The sequence below is a fragment of the Protopterus annectens genome, chromosome 7.part0, assembly GCF_019279795.1.
Source record: "Protopterus annectens isolate FY-2018-M chromosome 7.part0, PAN1.0, whole genome shotgun sequence".
Taxonomy (NCBI): domain Eukaryota; kingdom Metazoa; phylum Chordata; order Ceratodontiformes; family Protopteridae; genus Protopterus; species Protopterus annectens.
In genome coordinates, this window is record NC_056739.1 from 1,139,066,422 (window position 1) to 1,139,076,741 (window position 10,320).

The window sequence follows — 10,320 nt, forward strand, 5'->3', positions numbered from 1 at the left end:
ATGGATTTTGATGGAGGAGAAGGAAAGTCCACTGCTTAGTAGTTCAGCCAAATATTGTAGTATTTGAGGTAAATTCAGTTTTCCAGGGTTCTGGCCCTTTTTCTCATTCCAGACACAAAAACGTTTCCATTTTGCGGAGTAAGCTTTTCTAGTTGATGGCCTTCTGGCCTCCAAAATGACATCCTGCACCTCCTTGGAGAGTAGGGCCTGCTGTGATGCTAAGGAATCTTCCATGCGGCTAGATTGAGTGTTTTTAGCTGACTGTGAAGAGTTTTGAAGCTGTGCTGAGTCAGAAGAAGAGGCATTATAGGCAGGGTCCATGGAGGGTAATGAGTCAGGCTCCTCAGGAGTGGGTACCAGTGTTGCCTTGGCCAGTCCGGAGCAATGAGGATCATCTTTGGTCTGTCTGCTCTGGCCTTCAGTAGGACCTTGGGCAGCAGAGGAAGAGGCGGGAAGGCATAAACTGTCATTGATGTCCAGCTGAAAGAGAGAGCGTCCACTCTCCAGGCCTTTGGGTGGAAGGTCCTCAAGCAGAATTTTGTCAATTGATGATTTTTGTGGGAGGCAAAGAGATCTATGTCTGGCCTTCCCCATTCTTGGATTATTTCTGTAAGAACTTTTGGATGCAACATCCATTCGTGTGGATCTGTCATATTCCTGCTTAGGTTGTCTGCCAGCGTGTTTTCCTTGCCTGGCAAGTACTGTGCTTGTAATTCCATTTGTAAGTCCATGGCCATGTTCCAAAGTGATATGGCCAGTCTGCATAGGGGATAGGAATGTGCTCCTCCCTGCTTGTTTATGTACCACATAACTGTGGTGTTGTCCGTTCTTATCAATAGTTGACCTGGTTGTAGAAGGTCCTTGAAAACTATAATAGCATTTATTACTGCTAGCATTTCTTTTTGATTGATGTGAAGGTGCTTTTCTTTTTGGGACCATTTGCCCTGAATGCACCGGTCTGTCATGTGCGCCCCCCAGGTGTAGTCCGAGGCGTCTGTTGTGATGACTTGATTTGCTTGAGGCTTGCTGAATGGAAGACCTGTGTTTGCTTGACATGCTTGAGCCCACCACAGAAATTCCTTTTGCAGACATGGAAGTAGTGGTATTATTGTTTCCAAACTGTGGCTGTGTTGAGACCATATGTTTTTTAGGTACCATTGTAGTTTTCTCATATGCAGCTTTGCACATGGGATTAGCAAGATGCAAGATGCCATGAATCCCAGAGCCTGCAGGATTTTCCTTGCAGTCAGCCTGGTGCAATTCGCCAGTGTTTTGAAGTATTGAATTAGTTGCCCCTGCTTCTCTGGCATGAGATAGGCCATCTGGGTGTTTGTGTCCAAATTGGCACCCAGGAAAATTATATTTCGAGAGGGTATTAGCCTTGATTTCTCTTTGTTGACTGTGTATCCCAGAGAGTTTAATAACATTATTACATAAGCCAGATGTTTCAGAAGAATGTGCTTGCTGTCCACTTGGATCAGGCAGTCGTCCAAATAAGGGTATATTTGTATCACTTGAAGTCTGCAGTAGGCAATTACTGATGCCAGGCATTTTGTGAATACTCTGGGTGCAGTAGATAAGCCAAAGGGCAATGCAGAGAATTGATAATGGGTTGAACCTGCAAGAAATCTGAGGTATCTTCTGCAATTTTGTCTGATTGGGACATGCAGATATGCCTCCTTGAGGTCCAGTGTTACCAACCAAGACTCCTTGCCCAGCATGGGAAGAAGTTGCTGTAGAGTGAGCATCTTGAATTTTGGTATGAGTAGGAATGTGTTTAGGATGGAAAGATCCAAAATAGGTCTCCAATCTTTTCCCTTCCTTGGCACCAGAAATAGCCTGGAATAAAAACCTTGCCTTGTTCGTGTGTAGGTACCTCTTGAATAGCTTTCATGTTTATAAGATCTGAAATTTGCTTTTGTGCCTCTGCCCTTTGATTATGTGGCAGTTTTGGCATGCTTCTCATTTTTGGAAGGGTATGAAAGTGGAATTTGTAGCCTCTGTTTATAATGTCCAGGATCCATTTGTCCTTTGTGACAACATGCCAATTTTTTGAGAATAGTGCCAGCTTTCCTCCTAAGGGGGCTGCCATTTGAGACCTGGTTGGCCTGCAAAGGGGAAGTCATTGGGTTTGCTTTCTGAAAGATTATGAGTTGTCCTCATCACCTCTTGGTGTAGGAGCTTGCCATTGTCTGCCTCTGTATGATCCTTGTGGTTGTCCTCTGCCCCTCGGGCGCCTGTATCTGCCTCTTTGAGGTCTGTCCGTGGCAGGAAAGGACCAGTTCTTGGAAGGCCAATTTCTACTAAAACGTGGTGGTTGAACCTGCAGAAATTCTTTCACAGTTTGCATTGATTTAGCTTTTTCCTCCTTTTTCCGTAATACTTCCTCAGCATTTGCCCCAAATAGTACATCCTTTTGAAGAGGAGCGTCTAGTAATTTAGCTTTGACATGATCAGACAAGGTTTGTTCCTTGAGCCAAACATGCCTGCGTATGACTGAGCCTGTAACAACAGCTCTACATGAGGCCTCTAGAGCATCAAAACCACATTGTAAGGTATGTTTACCCACTTGTTCTGCACTATGCATCAAATCCTGCAACTCCTTCAAGTCTGGTTGTTCAGGTTGTGACATTTTACTTTTCAATTGAGATAACAGAAACTGTTGGTATTTTAGCATATGAAACTGACAGTTTAAGGCTCTCATGGTTAAAGTAGCCGAGGTATATACCTTTTTTCCCCACCTTTCTAAGGATCTGGAATCTCTCTTGGAAGGCAATGGATTTTTGGCAATGGAAGCCTTAACTCCCTTGGGTCCCTGTGAGATGGTTTCTAGGTCAGCAGCATGGCTTTTGTAAAGAAATTGGTGAGAGTCAGGAACCCTGTAGTACCTGTCAGGCTTAACTGGAGCTGGAGGTAGAGAGTCCGGGTTAAGGCAGGCCTCCGAGTAAACATCATCTAGGATGTCCAAGACAGGAGGTATACCCAGAGGCCTGTGCTGGGGTAACAAAAGAAATTCCCTGAGCCTTTTCTTGGAATCTGAATAATCCTGGCCTTCCCAGTGGAAGTGTTCCCTTAAGGTATGCAAAGTTTCCCCAAATGAGAAATCCTCAGGGGGGGATACAGAAGGAATAGACTCCTCTGCATCAGAGTCTTCAAAAGGGGAGTAAGCCTGTTCCTGATCATCAGAATGTTCTGAAATAATGGATCCCTGATCAGAGGAGGGGGAATCTTCCTCCACTCTGGGCCTTTTGTCCGGAGGTGGCTGAGAACCTCTGATTAGAGTAATTAAATCCTCAGCCATTTTAAGCATCTGTCTCTTAGGCATGGGGCCTGGAGATGGGCCCTGTGTAACTGGTCTCTTAGGGTGCATGGTTGCTTTAGACTTGGTGAAAGCCTTGATGGAGAAAGAAGAGGAAGGTCTGAAGACAACTTGAGTGGAGGTGGACCTGTCCACATTCTGTGTTTCAACGCCAAGAGTGGCTTCGGTATCTGTAGTCGGGGTGTGGGCCGAGGAGCCTGCGACCTCGGATACAGGAGACACCGCCAAAGATGTGTCGTCAGTAGTCAGGGGCTGCGTAGGTGCCTCACTGAGAACCGGACCACGTGTAGTCGGCTTTGGCGTGGTGTCGGTAGAGGCCGTGGACCTCGAGTGTTGGTCCTTGTCTTTGCGTTTTTTAGACAAAACCGGTGTCGGAGTATCCGACGACATGGTATAGTTAAATGCTTTCCCAAAAAAATGCTGGGCGAACTCCGCCCGACGCTTAATAGTGCGTTTTTGAATGTAGCACAACAGTGACAGACCGAGACGTCGTGGTCTGGACCTAAACAAGGTATACAGAGGGGAATGGAAATCCTTATGCGGTATTTGCTTCCCACAAGAAATACAATTATTAACTTTGTCTGACATCGGTCTGAGGCAAGAAAAGTTTCCCCAACGGGTAACTTAGCTTTTAAGAAGACTTCAGTTTTCCAAATTTTTCGTAATCTCAGGAGCTGGCCGACCGGCACTTGCAAACTGCTTCTGCTTCGGGCACCACGCGGCAAGAAAGACTGAAGAACATGGCGTCAGATGATTCTTTTATACCCCTGTCGCACTGACGTCAGGGAAGAAGCGACGACAACTGACGCCGGACCTAGACTTTGGAATTCGGCCGACCAAGGACCCGCCTGACAGCAGGAGAACCCATCTGTTATGACTGCAACTGTATGCACGATGAACATCTGAGAGCATCTCCTTTATGTGTGTTTTTGGTCTGTCTTTTGTTCCAGGTATCTTGCACTTTTATTCCAACTGACACTCTTCTCTTAGCAAAGTCTGAGGCCTCTGTTGTGACTCTGATGTGATCAGGAAGGTAGAATGGGAGACCTGAGTACTGAGAAACATGGTGTCTTCACCACAAAAATCTTCCTTTTCACAAATCCTAAAATTAGAATGAAATGTCAGGGGAAGCTGATGCCACAGAGATTACAGGTACCATTGGATTTTCCTCACATGGAGTCTTGCAAGAGTTACCATGAGTATCACATGCCATGAGAGCCGGACTCCTGAGATATTCCCTTGCTAAGTTGATAGTCTGACTGAAAAACTCAGGAATAGATCTAAATGCAGATCTCTCTTTCCTGTGGCAGAAAAGCTCTTAAATGTGGTGTCTAGGAGACACCCTAGGAAAACAATCCAGTGCAGGAGTCCAACAGAACCTTCTGTAATTCTCCAGGAATTCCACCCTGTGTAGGAGATCACTTACCAAAACTTACCCACCTGAGAGATTCCTGACACTTTGTAAAAGACACTGCAAAGATAAGCAAGTCATCTAAATTTGGAAAAATGTGAATGCCTTATAGTCTGCAGTAGGATATCACAGCGGTGAATACCTTTGGAGGAGCAGCAGACACACCAAAGGTTAATGCAGAGAACTGATAATGTAAGAAATGTATCAAATCTGGATCTGTAAGAATATCATCATGCATTTTTTAAATCTAAAGTCACAAGAAACTCAAATGAGGAATAAGGGGCAATGTTGCGAAGAGACAGCATTTTGAACTTTGGTACTGTCACAGATTCAGAAAGTAAACATCCAGAACTAGTCTCCAACAGTCTTCTTTCATTGGCACCAGGAACATAGTGAAATGAAACCCTTCTGCTGACTGATTAGGAGGAACAGTTTGTATCACCTCCTCAGCAAGCATATGGTGAATGACAGGTGGGAAAAGAGTATGGTTGGGTGGGTGAGGAGCAATCCTCACCAAAAGGAGGGAGAGACTCTCACTGCCATATGTAACCTTAATGAATTACTCTCAGAACCTCTCTGCCTAAAACAATCAATTGCCAATTAGAGAAAAGGAGCCTAATACTTTTTGGGAGGATTAAGAGAGTTAGTGCCAGGATGGGAGAGGGAAAGGAAGACCCTTATATAGTCATTTAGACTTAGGCTGTCCCTTGTTCTGGGGGTGTCCTGCTTTCTTTTTAGTACCTCTCTGCCATTTTTTTTAAATGTCTGCTTACCAGCAGACTGCTGGGGCTGTTTATTCTGCATTTTAAAGAAAGTACTAGAGGGACCACTGAACCACTTGATAAATTTGGGGGAGGATGACAGCTGGAAAAAAAAAAAACAGACCTGTTGAACCAGCTGCCGTCTCTCAACACTTTTAAATGACGTCTGCAGCAGAAAGTCCAGAACTAGTTCTCTTTGCAAGGGGGAATTCAAAATTTCACTTGACATTCTCTGAAAGGTTTTGAGTACACAGCCCAGCAAGCATCATCAAAACAGTTCTAGTGGCAGCAGCCCTGAATTTGGCATCATCTGAGTCATAAGCACATTTAGAGTAATAGGTAGTCAACTGAGGCAAAGAGACTAAGTTATATAAAGCAGATTTCTCCTAAGGAAAAAAAAAACAGTGCAAAAATATTACACATATTCTCACAAGTGGCAAGCATAAACTTCAACATATTGGCTCAACAGTTGAGAATTCTAAAAAAAGAAGTTATGTACTTACATAACGTTCCATGTTTGTAGTCCATCTCGCCTACATTCTTGCTGGATGGGTTCGGAGCCGATTCTCAGATTCGACTCGGCTGATACTAAAGCTCGAGAGCTTTTACTGACTCAAGGCTAACCTCTATCACATGATGCATTACAGCAATTTCCCAGATCTTGTTTGCAAGAAAGCAACTATATACATAATAGTAACTTAACTATCAATAACTATGCACATACAAACAGAATACTTTGTATTACTATCCACGCCATGTGGACGGACAACTACAAGGTCAGACAGCATAATGGACACCAGTTCCTCTGGGATACAGGAAGGGGGAAGGAGGGTGGGATGCAAGAATGTAGGCGAGATGGACTACAAACATGCAATGTTATGGTAAGTACATAACTTCTTTATATTATGTAGTCCTATCTTGCCATAATTCTTGCTGGATGGGACAGCGTCCCTAGCACCTTTATCTTGGGAGGCTCAGGCAAAGAGACTCTTCAGCACAGTGGACCCAAAGGATGACCTGTCCCAGGAAGCCAAATCCAATTTGTAATGAGTGACAAAGGTATGAGGTATTGCCCAAGTAGCTGCTGCACAAATGGTAACAATTGGGAGTTTTGATCTAAAGGCATATGAAGTTGATACTGCCCTGGTTGAATGGCCTTTTACTTTATGAGGTAGTTGTTTCCCAGCAGTTTTGTAAGCAAATGAGATTCAGTTTGAAAGCCATTTAGACAAAGTGACCGTAGAGATGAGCAAGCCTTTGTTTTTGTCTGATAAGGAAACAAACAATTGGTCTGATTTTCGAAAATCTTTAGTTCTGTGCAGGTAAAATTGGAGAATTCTGTGGACATCTAATTGGTGCAGTCTGTATTCTGATTTGTTACTGTAATTTGGGAAGAATACTGGTAACTTGACAGTTGTGTTTAGATTATGTTCTGAACATACCTTAGGGAGAAAGGAAGGATTAGTTCCGAGGGAGACTCCATCCTTGTGGAAAATAATATAAGGAGGTCGAATGATGTGGGCTTGCAATTCTGCAAACCTCCTAGCAGATGTTATAGCAACTAATAACAATGTCTTCCAAGACAACAATTTCAAGTCAGATGAAGAAGATGGTTAAAAGGGTGGAGAAATCAAAGAAGTGAGAACTAAGTTCAAGTCCCAGGGCTCCGGTGGTTATCTGACTGGAGGTCTGAAAAGGACTCCTCCTTTCAAAAGGTTTTGCATAAAGAGTGGGACATGACTGGATTTCCCATTTAGCCAAAATGATAGTTAGAGATGACAGATAACTGAACTCTAATGGTAGCAGCTGCAGCTCCTTCTTGAAAAATAGATGCAAGGAAGGACAAGATAGACTCTATGGGAGCCGAGTAGGGATCTATGCCTTGGTTAGCTGCCCAAATGGAGAATATTTTCCATTTACTGGAATATAATTTCCTGGTGGAAGGTTTGTGTGAACAAATCAGGTTGTGTTTAACTGTAGGAGAAAGGGAAATGCACCTGGCTATTTTTGGAACTGGAGCAGCCATGCTATCAATTTCAGGGTTTGGCTGGTAGGATGGAACTGTCCTGATGGATGACTCAGGAGGTCTGGAGATGGTTCCAGAATCCATAGTTCCTCCAAGAGATAGGGCCACAGGAAGGAGAACCAAACTTGGCAAGGCCAGTAAGGAGCAATGCGGATCAGGGTACTCCCAACAGTTTTGCTTTCTAAATCACTTTTGGTATGAGAGGAAAGGGTGGAAAAGCATAAAGGAGTCTCGGAGGCCAGTTGTGGACCAGAGCATCCTTGGGTGACATCCCCAGATGAGGAATGAGGGCAAAGTAGTCGCTGCATTTGGTGTTCATGTTTCAGAAAATCTCTTCCGCAACATCTGTATTCAGGGACCACTCGTGAGGCATCAGAATTGCTCGACTCAGTTTGTCTGCTATCACATTGGACTTCCCCGGAATGTGCACTGCTACCAGAAAGCATCGAGTGTCCATCATCCATTTCCATACTCTTAGTGCCTCTTGACCAAGTGGGTAAGATTTGGTTCCCCCTTGCTTGTTTATGTAAAACACTACAGACATGTTTGCCTGATTGAATCGCAATTGTCCTGGTGGGAAGAGAACTGTGAAGTGCTTGCAAAGCGTACAGCACCGCTCTCATCTCCAGAACATTTGTGTGCAAGTGGTTCTCGTGATCCTGCCAGATACCTTGAACTGTCATTCCCGGATAATGCCACCCCCCCTATCTGGGAAGCGTCCATGGTCAAGACTGCATTTTGTTGAGGGGGAGCAAGTGGACAACCTAGATGAAGCTGATCCATATGTAATCACCATGTTATATCCTACTTGGAGTTTGTGATGAGTATTTGGTGAGACAAGGGGAGACCCTGCATTGACCACTGGGCAAATAGTAGCCATTGAAGTACTCATGGGTAGACGGGCTAGGGGAAAGTAAAGTTGTAGATGTTCAAGCGTATTCACTGTTGCAGTCCTAACCAATGGGTTTATCTGGCTCCCGGTAGCCCTCGATCGGCCAGAATACCAAAGGTAAGTAAATATGACATCGGCTGTCATCGGTTGAAAAGGACGTCCGATACAAAGGGAGGTGGCCGACATCACTTCCTCAGTCTTTCTTGCCATAACAGTCAAAAGCCCCCAGAAAACAAGGTTCAAACCAAAAGCAACTTTGGCAAATACCAAATTTAGCCTGTACCTTAGGAAAAGAGAATAGGAGAGGACCAAAAAAGGGGGAAGGAGGGAGGGAAACCAGGACTGAAACAGGGAATACACTCGAACATCTACATTTATGGAAAGTGTATACAACTGTACTATGTTAATCATGTTTCACTCGTGCAGTCCTAATCAATGGGTTGATTAACAAAGCCCAGAGAAAAGGGAGGAGGAACCAACAGAATCAAGGATTGGAGATAATGCCCTAGAGAGAGCATTGGCAAACCATGCCCTGGCTCTGGAAAACAAAGGCAAATTATAATGCTTTGTGAAAGTGTGAAAAGAAAACCATGTGGCAGCCTCCAAAATGCCTTTAGTAGGGACACCCCTTAAAAAGGCTGCAGAAGTGGAAGCTGCTCTAGTTGAGTGGGTCCTAATCCTTTGAGGAGGAATCTTGCCATGAAAGGAATAACAAAAAGTAATACAATGTGCAATCCATTTAGAAATGGTTTGCTTAGAGATAGCCTTGCCCTGGGCTCTGGGACAAAACTGACCAATAACTGTGATGATTTCCAAAGGTCTTTAGTCCTGTCCAGGTAAAACCTGAGCTGTCTGTGCATGTCAAGAGAATGTAGGATCCTTTCACCTCTATTTCGAGGATTAGGAAAGAAGGTGGAAGGTTTATGGACTGATTAAGAGTCAGGCTACAAGCCACCTAAGGCATAAAGGAGGGGTTGGTTCTCAGAGAGACCCTATCTGCATGGAAAATAAGAAAAGGCTCCACAGCTATCAAAGCTTTCAAGCTATCAAAGCTCCGAAACCCTGCTTGCTGAAGTTATAGCCAAGAGGAAGCCAGTCTTCCAAGACAAACTTTAAATCTGCAGTGAAAGCTGGCTCAAAAGGAGGAAGAGTGAGTTTCTCTAGAACAAAATTAAGATCCCAGGCTGGAGTAGGTGCCCTTCTGGGAGGTTTTAAGTTGCAAGCACCTCTTCGAAACATTTTCATCAGGGGATGAGAGAAAATGGGTTGCTCAAAAGAACAATGAGCAGAAATGGTTGAAGCATGGATCTTGATAGAGGAAAAAGAAAGACTACCCTGAAGCAAATCAGCCAGGTACTCCAGGATCAGAGGAAGGGTAGGTTGAGAAGATGATTCCCCTCTAGCCTGCATCCACTGAGAGAATCTTTGCCATTTGCCAGTAGGACTTCCTAGTGCTAGGCCTCCCTTAGCATGTCAACCACCTGCTGGGGAAGTGAAGAAGAAAAGGAAGGAGTCATACAATGAGCCACACTGCCAAATGGAGAGACTGAAAATAAGGATGTAGAATGCTTCCCCCTTCCTGAACCAAAAGATCTGGCTTAAGAGGAAGATGCCAAGGAGGAAATTGGGAGAGACTGCGAAGCAGTGGATACCAATGCTGTCTGGGCCAGTCCAGAGCTATGAGAATAATCCTTGGTCGTTCGTCCCTGATCTTCAATAATACTCTGGAAAGAAGAGGAGGGAAGGCGTAAACTGACAGCAGCATCCAAGGGAAGAACAGAGCATCCACTTTCCAGGTTCTGCTGTGATGCAGTCTGGTACAAAAAAAGAGGTAGAAGATGGTTGTCTGGGGAGGAGAAAAGATCCACCTGAGGTGTGCTCCAATGTTGAATGATGCTGTAAAAGACTGCT